General features: G+C 33.1%; 1 protein-coding gene across 2 annotated transcripts in view; it reads right to left on the reverse strand.

The window, feature by feature from the left end:
* Positions 1 to 14515, reverse strand: part of LOC134260590 (GRAM domain-containing protein 2B-like) — a 28452-nt gene that overhangs the window by 10804 nt on the left and 3133 nt on the right. The window contains exon 2 of one of the 2 annotated variants that reach the window (XM_062743137.1): positions 7098 to 7224. The gene's annotated coding sequence lies outside the window, so the exon portion shown is untranslated. Of the gene's footprint in view, positions 1 to 4646; positions 4814 to 7097; positions 7225 to 14515 lie in introns of those variants that run through there. The other variant, XM_062743146.1, reaches the window with a different exon arrangement.

Below are 14515 nucleotides of genomic sequence, written 5' to 3' on the forward strand. Positions count from 1 at the left end.
GAAAAAAGAAATATTGGCCTTCAGGTTACAATTCTGTATTACGGTATATGTTTATGTTTAGGACTCCGACTGTGTATTGAGCCAAAAATTTCGATACAATACCATACAATATTTTTTAAAGCAATATGCGATATATTGGATTCTAAAACAAATCCATCAGAAAAGGCTTTAAATCCTTTTAATGCATAAATTTCATAACAATTAAGTGTTTTATTACCCATTTTAAAGTTCTTGTCTCATTTTCATTACAAATATAACACTTCAAATTAAAACTTTTAATGACAGCAAAATCAACATGTTCAAATAAAATTTTCTTTGTATTTTGTAATAATTCTAAAACCAGAAGTCTCTGTCGAGACTAAAGCTCTACTGGTTTGTACTTTTTGTATTTTTAGTAATTACGGCAACACCATTCATCTAAATCAAAAACCGATACACAGAATTATGTACCTTAGAGTAGTCTACTTGTGTACCAAGTTAAATTGAAATCAGATCAAAACCTGTAGTAGATGTAGCATTTTAAAAGAATTTCACAGAAATTTCTATTTTAAGTAACATTTTTACGGCAACACCATTCATCAAAATCAAAAACTGATAAAGAGAATTATGTATCTTAGTGTAATCTACTTGTGTGCCAAGTTATATTGAAATCAGATCAAAACTGTAGGAGGAGTAGCATTTTTAAAGAATTTCACAGAAATTTCTATTTTTAGTAACCACGGCAACACTGTTCATCGAAATCAAAAACCAATATAGAATTACTGTATAATCCCTATATACCACCCCTGCCCCTATAAGCGCCCCCTTAGGTCTTTTTTAATTTTCAGGAAATAAGGGCCCCCTGTACAGTGATTGAAATCATCTACAATCATATCAAAAGTCTGCCTAAATTTGAAGAAAGTGAAAATGAAACTTGTCTATAATCCAATTTCTAGATGGAAAATCAATCATTTAGCTTAATTTTGATGGATTATCTTCAATTAAAATTTTTTCAAAGATTTTTTGGAAGTTAAAATATGACATTAAATATTAAAAATAGAATACTAAAATAATCGCCCCCCTTTTGCAATTTCTAAGTGCCCGGGGCGGTAAATAGGGATTATACGGTATGTATCTTGGTGTAGACTACTTGTTTGCCAAGTTATACTGAAATCAGACCAAAACTGTAGGAGACCTAGCATTTTGAAAGAATTTCACAGAAATTTCTATTTTTAGTAACAACCACAACATCTTTCAACTAAATTAAAAACCGATATACAGAATTATGTATCTTAGTGTAGTCTACTTGTTTGCCAAGTTATACTGAAATCAGATCAAAACTTTAGGAGACCTAGCATTTTTAAAGAATTTCACAGAAATTTCTATTTTTAGTAACAACCGCAACACCTTTCATCTAAATCAAAAACCGATTCACAGAATTATGTATCTTAGTGTAGTCTACTTGTGTGCCAAGTTATACTGAAATCAGACCAAAACTGTAGGAGGAGTAGCATTTTGAAAAATTGTTTACAGACAGACGAACAGACGAACAGACGGACGGACGCAGGACGCATTACCATCGCATAAGCTCTTCTGGTCTCTGACCAGTAGAGCGAAAAAAACTGTTTTATTTCCTTACAAATTTATATCCTTTATTTTATTATCCTCTATCCTTAAATCATCCTTTATTTTTAAAAAATGAAATATAATCTTTGGTGATTGAAATTCCCATCTTTTTAACAGAATTAGAAGAAAAACTGTTTGTCCGATACGTATTGGAAGTTATTTCTTGATATGATATTTTTCTTGTCATGAATATCGATATGTATCGATATATCGATAAAGCCCTTAATAATTTATGTTCCATATATTCTTTACCCCCCTCATATTTTTGTAGGTACCTCATTATAGACCCACCACACAAAATATGTTTGACTTATGTTCATATTATTTATTATATAAATACACAGTCTGCACAGTTGTGTAAACCTAAAGGTATTACATTTTTACATCAGCTTAATTTCAATAAAGCAGGATTGGTTCAGGAACATTATATTTAAACTTATTCCTTTGAAAATCAGTAAAATAGAGAGTGTCCAAAATTCCTATCAAATTTCTTTTTATCCGACATGGTAAATCTTGAGGGGAAATCCCTGTAAAATTTTTAAATGTACGTAGTATGAAATTCCTACTATAAAAAATAAAAGAGCTCTGTCAATTGATTCAGCTCAGACTAAAGATAAACATTGTATAACAATAAAATAGAAGATATTGAATCAACTCAAATGTTTTCCTTAAAAAAGGGGGCTCATATGAGCTGTGATGAGTTCTAAGAATTGACAGGGTTTTTTTACAGGCTATATGAACAATCTAGCTCTATGTGGGAAAGGAACTTTGGTCTCCATATGCCAAGTTTCTCACAATTTTGTTAAAATTGATACTGTATGAAACATTGTATTTAATAGTTTAACTTCCTAGATATGTGGTAATATTTATAATGAAAACAGTTAAAGATATAAATAAATGCATTTTAAACATGTATGATCTATCTTGCCCTTACTTTACCCCATTCCTGGGGACAAAAATTTAATTAGGAACTCATGCATATATGATATTAAAGTAGAAAATCCATCATGCTTGCTTGGAAAGCTTTCTTGCTTATGGTTTAGGAATGGTATACACTTATCAATTATAAATTTTCATTAATATAAACACAAAATATAATTGTACATGTGTATTACAAATACCCAGTAATTTTATTGTATAATACATAAACACATATTTTACCAATTTTTTTCCACTGCTGGCCTGAACCCAAGGGACTGTTTCATTATTATTATACTAAACTAATTATAGCTTAGGTCATTTAACACAGACAAACGGATTTCTGTGTTGCAATACTATATTTTCAATATATATGACATATTAACCCATCCTAGAGTCACTAAATCTTGGAGTAATGAGTTTCACAAATCTGTACAGGGTAGCTGCTAATGTTTACATGTAGCAAATAGCTCATTTGCTAATTAAAATTAATTTCCAAAAATATGGAACACAGTTTTTGGACACTGCATAAATTTTGGTTGTTTTGGTTCTGTTATCTAAAAGAGCTCGGAGATGAGTTTCATTACATACTACAGTGCAGCTCGCTACAAACAGAAAGAACGCTATGCTTAACAGAAAAACACATAAAATTTCAGAATATAATTAGTTTCAAAAACATTATGAATGACAATATAAAACACTGCTAAAATTGTGCTCCTTAATAAAGAAAATAAATTAAAAATGTTCCCGGCCTTAATTCCCATACTTCACATTTACAGTTTTTATTTGTTCTTATTCTTATTCATGCATGCCTTTTAGACATACTGCTATATATAAAATCACCTATATGTTTTTGTATCTCTGTATACTATTGTAAAATGGTGGAGATATTCAAATAAATGATTGATTGGTCCCATCCCTCAGACTTTGAATAGTAAATTCACAAAATTTGTTCCTTTAATTCTTCTACATGCAAAAACTTGTTAAATTCTGCTCAGCCATTTCAGAAAAAAATTGTTAAAAAATGCTCAAAATTCAAAGACAGGAATTTGGATTTAGCTATTGGTTACCTGGGATCTGTCCTCAAGCTCTGCACCAAAGAAAGTTTCTTTTAGCAGTTAAAAATTAAAAATTTATGGTTATTTTACCTACCAGGTAATATTTTGACTTACTAGGTTATGGTTTATTTTATAAGTGATATTGCATTAAATCATTATCAAGGCACAATATTTAATAAAGTAAGGTTTGCATGATTTATACAAAATGGTGCATGACTACTGGGCACTATAGCACCTTAAAACATATATGAAAAGAAATAGATTTGGCAATAATGGGTGCATTTTTAGTCTCTAGTATCTAAGAATATCTAATGCTAGCTGCAGATCTGTAACTCTCCGAAAAAAATATATTGATAGACCGGAGAGCTATAGAGCCACCCATTGAAAAAACTGTATATTTATTGCGCACAAAAAAGTGCGCTCGGTTCTCGATTTATTTCTCCATGTTTTCAAAATGTGATCTCAAAATATTACTAACCGTATGTTCTTAATATATTCTTTCGCTGTTTCCACAACCAAACATTCCTCATAAATGTTGTTAATATACTCATGACCCTGATATTGTAATCATAGAACATTTCGCTTATTTATACTGCCATTTTGGTTTCAAAGATAATTCGGTCCAATATGCTTCGTTCAGATGTCAACTACGAGAGTACTTGATAGAGGAGAAAGGAATTTTTTGAAATCGTCCCTTTTTTGCAATTGAGATAAGAATTTGGAAGAATTAATCAAGAACTGAGCGCAATAAATATTCAGTTTTTTCAGTGGGTGGCACTGTAGCTCTCCGGTCTATCAAAATATTTTTTTCGGAGAGCTACAGATCTGCAGCTAATCTAATGCAAATTTAATTCAGATCATCTGTTATTAATAGTCCAAAATATCCAGGACAATGTAAGAACTTGCACGTCATTATGAAAACTGGGAATTTTGCTGTATCCAACTGGAGTTATAATTTCAATACTGACATTTTTTTCAATTTATTATTTAAACTGTTCGTAAAACGATCCCCTATCTCCACCCTGAATATACATTCAACAAAATACCCTATGAAAAAATTCTTACCTTAATAGATTTTATGAAGAAAATGTATGTATCAAATATCCTTACATTTTTGTGAAAAATTCTGATCACTGAACTCAATGACTATGATTTAGAATCAATCACTCAGCACTTAGAGAAAAAGTCCAGCCAATTTAAAGTATTTGATTTGACATGAGGAAGTCACCATGTTTCAAGGTTTTATGTTTTGCTTTTGTATTTAGCAATGGCTGTTCTGGAGTTCAATAATAAGAACTCCCTGAATTGCAAAACCGCTTAACCATGAAGACTTTTAACTGTGCAGATTATTTAAATAAAAGTACATAATTAATATCAATATGTGTATAATGACTTTATGTCATTGGAAAAAGAACAATTCTGATAAATAACTTTATAGATTATAACCTGCTTACTTCTAAGGTATAAGTAACGTAAAAGTTACATTATGAAACACACCTTTTAAGCTATAGTGCTATTAATAAAATAAATCCTCAGTGCTTTAATTAAAAGCATTTTTGTTTAAAAATACATAAATACGATTTACTAATTTCTACTTCAGAGTAAATTTGATATCAATTAATCATCTCATTTGATTTTTAATTTGGATTATACTATTGTGTCAAATATATTTGACAAAATTTTGTTCTTCCTAATCCAATTTAAAATACATAAAAAACAAAATAATAGGAACTAGGAGCAGGCTCACATCTAAGCCATATGTTTTTTAAGTGCCCTTAGCATCTTTGTGAATGTGACCTTGAACTTGCGAGAAAAAAGGTTGAAAAAAGAGAAACATCCCCCTATCACAAGCAATATTTGAGTGAACATATGGAAAATCCTATATTCTTTCATTAGAAAATAACAAACATACCTGATATTAATATCATTTTTTTTTCTGATAGTGACCTTGAACTTGCCACAAAATAACCTCCTCTTAAGGTTGTAACGTACTTTAACTCAAAAACAATTTTTGTTTAAAATTTTTGCAAATGGCCTTGAACTTGCCTCGTCTTTAGTTCACTGTTCTTGATCAAGACATGTACACCTCCAAGACATAATATTTTATGAAATACACATTACTATTGGGTTTTTTTCTGGCCACTTTTACCATGAACTTGAAGTCTGGTAGTGTCCATCCCTAGATGCATCCTCCATGCAAGTTTGGTCCTGGTAGGGCTTATACTGTATACAGGGTTATTTTCGCCCCGTGTTATTTCCGCCCTTTTGAACTCGCAAACAATTTTGCCCCGTATTAAATTCGCCCTGTCTTAGTTCTGTTTAAGAAATTATATTGTGTAATTTGAATTCGCCCCGTTTTAAATTCGCCCAATCAAGAAGTGGGCGAAAGGGGCGAAAATAAAACGGGGGCGAAAATTTCCCTGTATACAGTAGTTACTTGGGAATGGACCTGCTCCTAAAACTTTAACCTGGTCACTCATCTGGAAAAACGTATGTCGAATCCAGCATCCGAAGCAAGTCTGGTAGTGTCCATTCCTAGATGCATCACCCATGCAAGTTTGGTCCAGTTAGGATGTATAGTTACTTGGGAATGGACCTGCTCCTAAAACTTTAACCTGGTCAATCATCTGGAAAAACGTAGGTCAAATCCAGCATCCGAAGCAAGTCTGGTAGTGTCCATTCCTAGATGCATCACCCATGCAAGTTTGGTCCAGTTAGGATGTATAGTTACTTGGGAATGGACCTGCTCCTAAAACTTTAACCGGGATGCAGACACTTACGCCGACACCGGGGGTACAGCATAAGCTCACCTCGACAAAGTCGAGAATGAAAAATGTCAAACAATTCTAGCAAAAAGTTGTACCGACTTATATGGGGGTTAATGGCAAATCCCTCCAAAGTAACCGCGAAAAATACAACTGACTTATAGGTGGACCCACTTATAGGCAAGTATATACAGTACTTTGTAGTAGCTATCACTAATTCTCTACAACAACGTTATATCCTAGACAGGAACTTAATACTTTTTCTGTCAGTGACCTTGAACTTGTCAAAATGACTTTGGGTTAAGGTCATGACATACCCTCAGGTCCTCAATAACCTATGTAAAAAGTATGAGTTTCCATTGAATTTCCATTACAAAGTGACAGCCTTGACAAGATTGCATACATAGGCAGAAGAATGGACAAACAATTCCTATATGCTCCAAAACTTCATTTGGAGGGGTATGAAAATATGCATATACAGGAATATATGTAACATTATATGATACATTGTTAAGAACTTAGTTCTATGAGACTTCCCCTGATATCTTTTTAATTATAAACATGAATACATAAGTATCTTTCTCAAATTTTTAAGCACATATGGAGTAAACTACTGTACAGTAAGAAAGATGCACCTTCCTTTCATTCTGAAGTTGCACTTTCATGGGTCATTTTCCCAATAAATTCGAATATAATTCACCATTTGACTAAAAATTAACAAAATACTGACCCATTCTGAAATAAAATTTACCTGAGAATGACCTGATTCTTGTAACTGTTCACATACAGGTATAAACATTTTCATTTTGACTTCCTTCTGGACACTCTTGTAATGCAACCAGGTCAATCCGGGTCACTCTGGTTCAACCATCACCATTCTGTAAAATGTACAAATAACACAGATTTTAATAAATATGAACTGTCAAATATTCATTCAGCTTTTCAATCAGTCTATGCTGAGGTGTATAGATTGAAAAGTTGTAATTTCTCTTGAAGAGAAAAAATACACAGCATTGCCATCTTTAGTAAACCTCACAATTCTCTAATCTGGAATGATTAGAAAAGGAAGAAATGACAATGTAAAATTATGTCGCTGGACAAATCAATCAGGAAAGCACTCAGTCAATCTACCTAATCTATCTAAGTTCTCTCCAACAGGAGTCCAGCTGCAGCAATTAGTCCAACTCGGATGTGGACTGGAAGTGCACTTTATGAGCAGCTTTATCCACAACCAATTCCATACTGTGCCTATATTTGAAATTAATAAGGAGCTTACTATGAACTATATTTGAAATTAATAAGGAGCTTACTATGAACTATATCTGGAAAAACATAGTAATTGGAAATATACCTTTAGGCAATTATTCTGGAATCTATTGACTGGCTTATAGATAGATGATAAAACCAACTAATTTTTTCTTTGAAAAATCAGGGAAATAACAACTACAGTAACAACTAATTAAACAGTATTTATGTGTACACAGTTTTGAATTTTTGCCCCTGCTTCCGTGAAAGTGAGAGAACATAAAATCTCATTAATATGTCTATCTGTTGCAGTCTGACAAAAACTTACCTTGTTCATGACTTTTGACTGCATAACTATTATGACTTTTGACCGCATGACCTTAAGAAGAGATAAGGGTTTCATATTTCACTCCTACATTACCTGTGAAAAGACTTTCCAAACATCTTCAGATTTTTCATCCTGTGACCTTGACCTTGAAGCTTGACCTGATTTTCAAAAACTTAAATATTGATAATAATTTTGAATGAAGACAGGACATTCATAATTGATTTGTCCATTATCTGTGACAAGCTAGATCTTCCCAAATACATTTAAAGTAAAACTTCTGTGACCCTCATCTTGAAGGCTGACTAATCAGTCTATGCGAAAGACATCGGACCGTCGGACCTGACCAATGTGCCGTGCCTCCAGTCCAATGCATCATTTTTTACACTGGACCAGAATGTCCGATGTCTCAGTGTCTAGTTTTGAGCTTTACTACTTTGACACCGAGTCATTTAAATGCTTGTACTATAAGTAAAAAAATTTGCACAAATCCAAATATGTAAATAAATGTGATTTAAACCACATGGAGTCCATGATCATGATTGACCGCTTAAGTATTATGCTGGAGGGAGCCTTGGTAAAAGAAAAGCTGTTTCTTGGTCTGACAGAATTTGGTTTGGTCCTGTATGTTCATTGATTACACAGGAGCGAATGTCCTGTGTGGCCCAAAAAACTTTTGCATAGACTGCTTAATCTTAAAAATGATTTTCAAAAATGTTTAATTTGCTTATATCTTTTGAATCACTGGAAGAGAGAGGTCTCTCATATTTCATATGTGCATTACCTTTGACAAAGCCTTTTCAATATGATATGTTTGACCTTGTGACCTTGACTTTGAAGTTTGACCCAAATTTTCCAAAATTTAAACATTGGCAATACCTAAATGAGAGAAGATACCACTTCATATCTAAGAAGTATATTATCTGTGACAAGATATTTTTGAATGTGCTGATATTTTGACTAGTGCCCTTGACCTTCAAGTTTGACCTAATTTTCAAAAAATCATCACTGCTGATAACTTTTGAAGAGAGAAGAGGACATTCATTATGTGCCTTACCTGTAACAAGATGTTTCCAAATGCACTGTGATTTTTAACCCCATGACATTAAATTTGATTTTCATTTTCAAAAATTTTAATATAACTGACCAACTTTTGAATGAGAGAAAATAAGAAATTTATAATTGACATTGTCTGTCCCTTAAAGATGAGCCAAATAAGATCTTTGTGCAAAATATTTCTTATATCTGATGTCAGTGACGTGCAGGCATGGAAAGTTTAATTTTTAATAATTTATAAGAAAGATCTTCAGTTAAGAGATGTAGTTTTATAATGCCACATAACAATATTCGTTGCAACAAAATCTATAAGTATATTCAATTTTAAAATCATTTGCATTTCACAAAAGATCAATCTCTGTGAAGCATTTTCAATGTGCTAATAGGATAGGCTCAAAAATACTGGTTTACTGATTTAATTATTAAAATATAACTGAATTGAGTTAATGTGTCAGACACTCATAAAAGATGCATAGAAGATGCATAGAAAAATCAGAAATACATGTGTAAACCTGAATAAATTCACATCTAGCTTGGCCTACACAGGGCTGCCTCTCAGTGATGCTGGTATTAACTATTTGTGTAGAGGTTAAAAGTTAACAGATAATATCTGTTGCATCAGATCTTAAGGGAATATTGTTTGTAACTTTCTATATCATCAGCAAACAGTGATGAGTTCAACAGCAATTTTCATCCAACTGCTGAATGCATATTCATGAAAAGTACCTATCCAATGTTGTTCTGCCTATAATATTGTTCAGATTAGAAAAAGTTTACAGTTTGGTCAGGTTTTGTAAACTGTTATCAAGTTTATGTCTCCAGAAGTATGAATTAGGTCTTACGTTAATTAACCTTACTCAGCAAATAAAACAATACTATGGACTATATTATAAGAAACTGCATCTTATGGTCATTAGAACTCCTTCTTTTTAATTTTTAACAACTTGGCTGTAGACTGCATTTTTTAATGTAGTCCAGGGTATTGTTTTATTTGCTGGATTCAATAATTGATGATTGCCGAGTGTTAGGGTTGTACATATTAAATAGCCTTACAGTAAACCTGCATTATGCTGGAATCTCTAGAGAGCAGATCTTCTATTGATTTTACAGATTTTGGGCCAAGCTCTTCACAGTGATAACTGTCCATGCAACAAGAACATTTCTCATTTGACTTAAAATATGCTGAATCATTATGTGAAGAAGAATAAAAAGAGAGGTTTCAGAAATAAACCTGAATAAACAAATGTCTTGGACACCATATAAATTCTCTCACTGATTGTTTGATATTTAATTCTAATTTTGTCCAGAAAAAGATATTCAATGTATTGATAATTTAAGAGCATCAAATGTCATTAAATGAACAACTCAGCTGTGTTTTATACAATAAACTTTAAAGATAAATAGTATTAATGTACAATAACTTGATAGTCAGTTTCAAAATTTCACAAAATTAAAAATTAATTGGATAGTTTTTCCCCAAGGTCTCACACATTGATTCAAATCTACAATCATGAAGGAAATGTCAATGAGTTAGTAGAAACAAAATGAGACCCATGGGCTATATTTTAATTAGTATATGTTCCCTCTATGTTCTCATACGCAATTTGCATATTTTGTTCATGTATTAACCAAACATATGGTAATCAAAGATTTCAAAACATAACCTTCGATAACTAAGGTTTTATTATGAATTGAATTTTATATACTAATGCTAAAAGAAAATAAATCTCAATTTATCAAATTTTTCTTGAAATGTATAAAAGATGCAAATTTATCCCAACAACAAATTCAGTTTGCTATTTGTTTTTAAGAATTTTACATGGCATATACACATTTCTATGCACGCTATAGCATGAAAAACATGTATAGTGTAAACAAATATTTAAATAAATTTGTTGCCTATATTGCAGATAGAAAAAGGACTTCAAGTTTATTGTAAACAGTTATCATGTTTATGTCTCCAGAACTTTAATTAGGTCTAACCTTGTATGGAAAATATAGGTCTAGATTCAGCATACAAAGCAAGTCTGAAGTCTTCTTTTTAATCCAACTAGGTGCATCATCCATGCAAGTTTTTTTTAATGTAGTCCACGGTATTGTTTTATTTGCTGGATTCAATAAATGTAGGTCAGATCCAGCATCCAAAGCACAGTAAACCTGCATTATGCTGGAATCTCAAGAGAGCAGATCTTCTATTGATTTTACAGATTTTGGGCCAAGCTCTTCACAGTGATAACTGTCCATGCAACAAGAACATTTCTCATTTGATTTCCCAGCATCATTAAAGCAAGTCTTGTAGTGTCCATCCCTAGAATGCATCATCCATGCAAGTTTGGATTCCCACTGATTGTTTGATATTTAGCTAATTTTGGAAAAAGAAAATGTATTGATAATTTAAAAGCATCAAATGTCATTAAATGAACAACTCAACTGTGTTTTATACAATAAATTTTAAGATAAATAGTATTAATGTACAATATTGATAGTCAGTTTGGGAATGAATATGTTGGTCAGATCCACATCCAAAGCAAGTCTTGTAGTGTCACATCCCAAAAATGCATCATCCATGCAAGCTTGGTTTGGGTAGGTCATAAAAAATTTAAATAGTTACTTGGGAATGAAAATGTAGGTCACATCCAGCATCTGAAGCAAGTCTTGTAGTGTCCATCCCTAGATGCATCATCCATGCAAGTTTAGTTCGGGTAGGTCTTATAGTTACTTGGGAATGAATATGTAGGTCAGATCCAGCATCCGAAGCAAGTCTTGTAGTGTCCATCCCTACATGCATCATCTATGCAAGTTTGGTCTGAGTAGGTCTTATATTTACTGAAATGAAAATGTAGGTCAGATCCAGCATCCGAAGCAAGTCTGGTAGTGTCCATCCCTAGATGCATCATCCATGCAAGTTTGGTCTGGGTAGGGCTTATAGTTCCTTGGGAATGGACCTGCTCCTAAAACTTTAACCTGGTCACTCAAATGGAAAATGTAGGTCACATCCAGCATCCGAAGCAAGTCTGGTAGTGTCCATCCCTAGATGCATCATCCATGCAAGTTTGGTCTGGGTAGGGCTTATAGTTCCTTGGGAATGGACCTGCTCCAAAAACTTTAACCTGGTCACTCAAATGGAAAATGTAGGTCACATCCAGCATCCGAAGCAAGTCTGGTAGTGTCCACCCCTAGATGCATCATCCATGCAAGTTTGGTCAGGGTAGGGCTTATAGTTCCTTGGGAATGGACCTGATCCAAAAACTTTAACCTGGTCACTCATCTGGAAAATGTAGGTCACATCCAGCATCCGAAGCAAGTCTGGTAGTGTTTATCCCTAGATGCATCATCCATGCAAGTTTGATCCGGGTAGAGCTTATAGTTACCTGGAAATGGACCTGCTCCAAAAACTTTAACCTGGTAACTCATCTTGGGAATGGACCTGCTCCAAAAACTTTAACCTGGTCACTCAAATGGAAAATGTAGGTCACATCCAGCATCTGAAGCAAGTCTGGTAGTGTCCATCCCCAGATGCATCATCCATGCAAGATTGGTCAGGGTAGGGCTTATAGTTCCTTGGGAATGGACCTGCTCCAAAAAACTCCAAAAACTTTAACCTGGTCACTCATCTAGAAAATGTAGGTCAGATCCAGCATCCGAAGCAAGTCTGGTAGTGTACATCCCTAGATGCATCATTCATGCATGTTTGGTTCAGGTAGGGCTTATAGTTACTTAGGAATGAACTTGCTCCTAAAACTTTAACCTGGGACGCCGACGCCGACGCCAACGCCGGGGGTATAGCATAAGCTCATCTCGACTTCGTCGAGGTGAGCTAAAAAGTAAAAACTTAATCATTAAACTTGAATCCTCTCTTACTCTCTCTCTTTCTGTGCATGTATAAATATACATGTACATGCATTATAAACGAGGGGCTCATGGGCCACAATGCTCACCTATGTAACATTGGCCCTGCTGTTCTTCACCCCCCTATAATACCTATTGTGGACCTGCCCTACCCAAGGGGAGGGAATTAGAATCTACACTATCATCAAGGATACCTGGATAAGACATAAGTTTTAGCTTTTCTGACCCAGCTATCTCAAGAAGATTTTTTTTTTTATAAAGTTTTTTTTATATATACACGTATATATATATTTCAGTGTAAAACTTTGATTTTCCATTATGGCCCCACCATATGCCCATGCTGGGCTCGATGATGATTTGAACAATTTAGAACCTACACTACCCCTGGATGCTTACAGTCATAACTCTTAGCTTTTTCGGTTTTTGAGAAGATTTTAAAGACTTAATAATATGTAATTCTATTGATATGATTTGATATGATGAAAGTAGGTATGGAAAAGTAGGTGTGGAGGTTTAAAAAGTTTTGAGTTAACTGGGCTGTTTTTAGCCAGTAGATTAGGAGAGTCAGTGCCAAAAGACATTTTTTTTCAGATGACTTCAGAAGGAAAATAATTTTGCATTTTGCTGTTATTATTTCTGTTCTTTTTTGCTTTGTCTCGTTTTATGACAAAATTAAACATCACATTACGGTATGTCAATATTTCCAAACAAAACAATGGAATATCCCACACTATAATCTTCTTTATACTCTGAATCAACTATGATTACAATTTAACTTAACAAGTATTTTGTGACTTTTTTTTTTAATTCTGCATTCATGACATAATAAATCATTGCTGTTTCCCATTAAAAACTTCCTTTGTTTGTGGTGATATTAAAATGTCATTGCAAACCTCTTAATCTAATAATATAACATGTATGTTCAAACAATGGAATCAAGCGTTACCAAAACTTACATCAAATCTCTTTTTACAGCATGTATACTTTGGCCAAAGTAAATACATAAAATGAAGACCCAGTTTGTTACCCCCTGCTTTAGACCAGTCACCAATGTTCCAGTTAAATGCTACTTTAGAAAACATCAAACAAAATTGTGGCAAAAATTGGAACATTTAAACAATAACGGGAGATATCGATATCAAATTATAATTTTTTTTGTACTTGAACTTTGGCTATCAAAATGATCAATATTATACAGTGCATGACATAATGACAACAGCTTAAATAATTGACTGCTAGCCAATACACCTATATTACAAAATGTAATTAATATTACAGCTAGGGTCATTTATAAAACACTGTGTGAAAAAGAACAGTTGGGTTTAGGATTTCATGTTTATTCTCTCCAATAAACACACACAGTCACAGTGATTCTGAAAAACTCTACTTCAAATCATGCAATACACAGTGTTTGTATTGAACACAAGGTTCTTTCTTTTTCCCAGATGTTGGGCCATTTTATACAGTTGGTTAGGAGTTGGCAACCAAACATTTTTTTTTAACAGATGGCCTCATATAATTCCATTAAATTCTAGCTGAAGTATTAGACAGTTAAAACAATTAAACCATGTCAAAAATCAAGAAGTCCAAGAACAACAATGTTTGTAGACCGATTTTGTCTTATATAAACTATATATCAATACCAAGATGTCATCATCATATTCATGTTCAAGATTAATACCAAAATAGTACTG

The sequence above is a fragment of the Saccostrea cucullata genome, unplaced genomic scaffold (genome assembly GCF_032062105.1).
Source record: "Saccostrea cucullata isolate Sc308-1 unplaced genomic scaffold, CSIRO_AGI_Scuc_v1 ctg785, whole genome shotgun sequence".
NCBI classification, from domain to species: domain Eukaryota; kingdom Metazoa; phylum Mollusca; class Bivalvia; order Ostreida; family Ostreidae; genus Saccostrea; species Saccostrea cuccullata.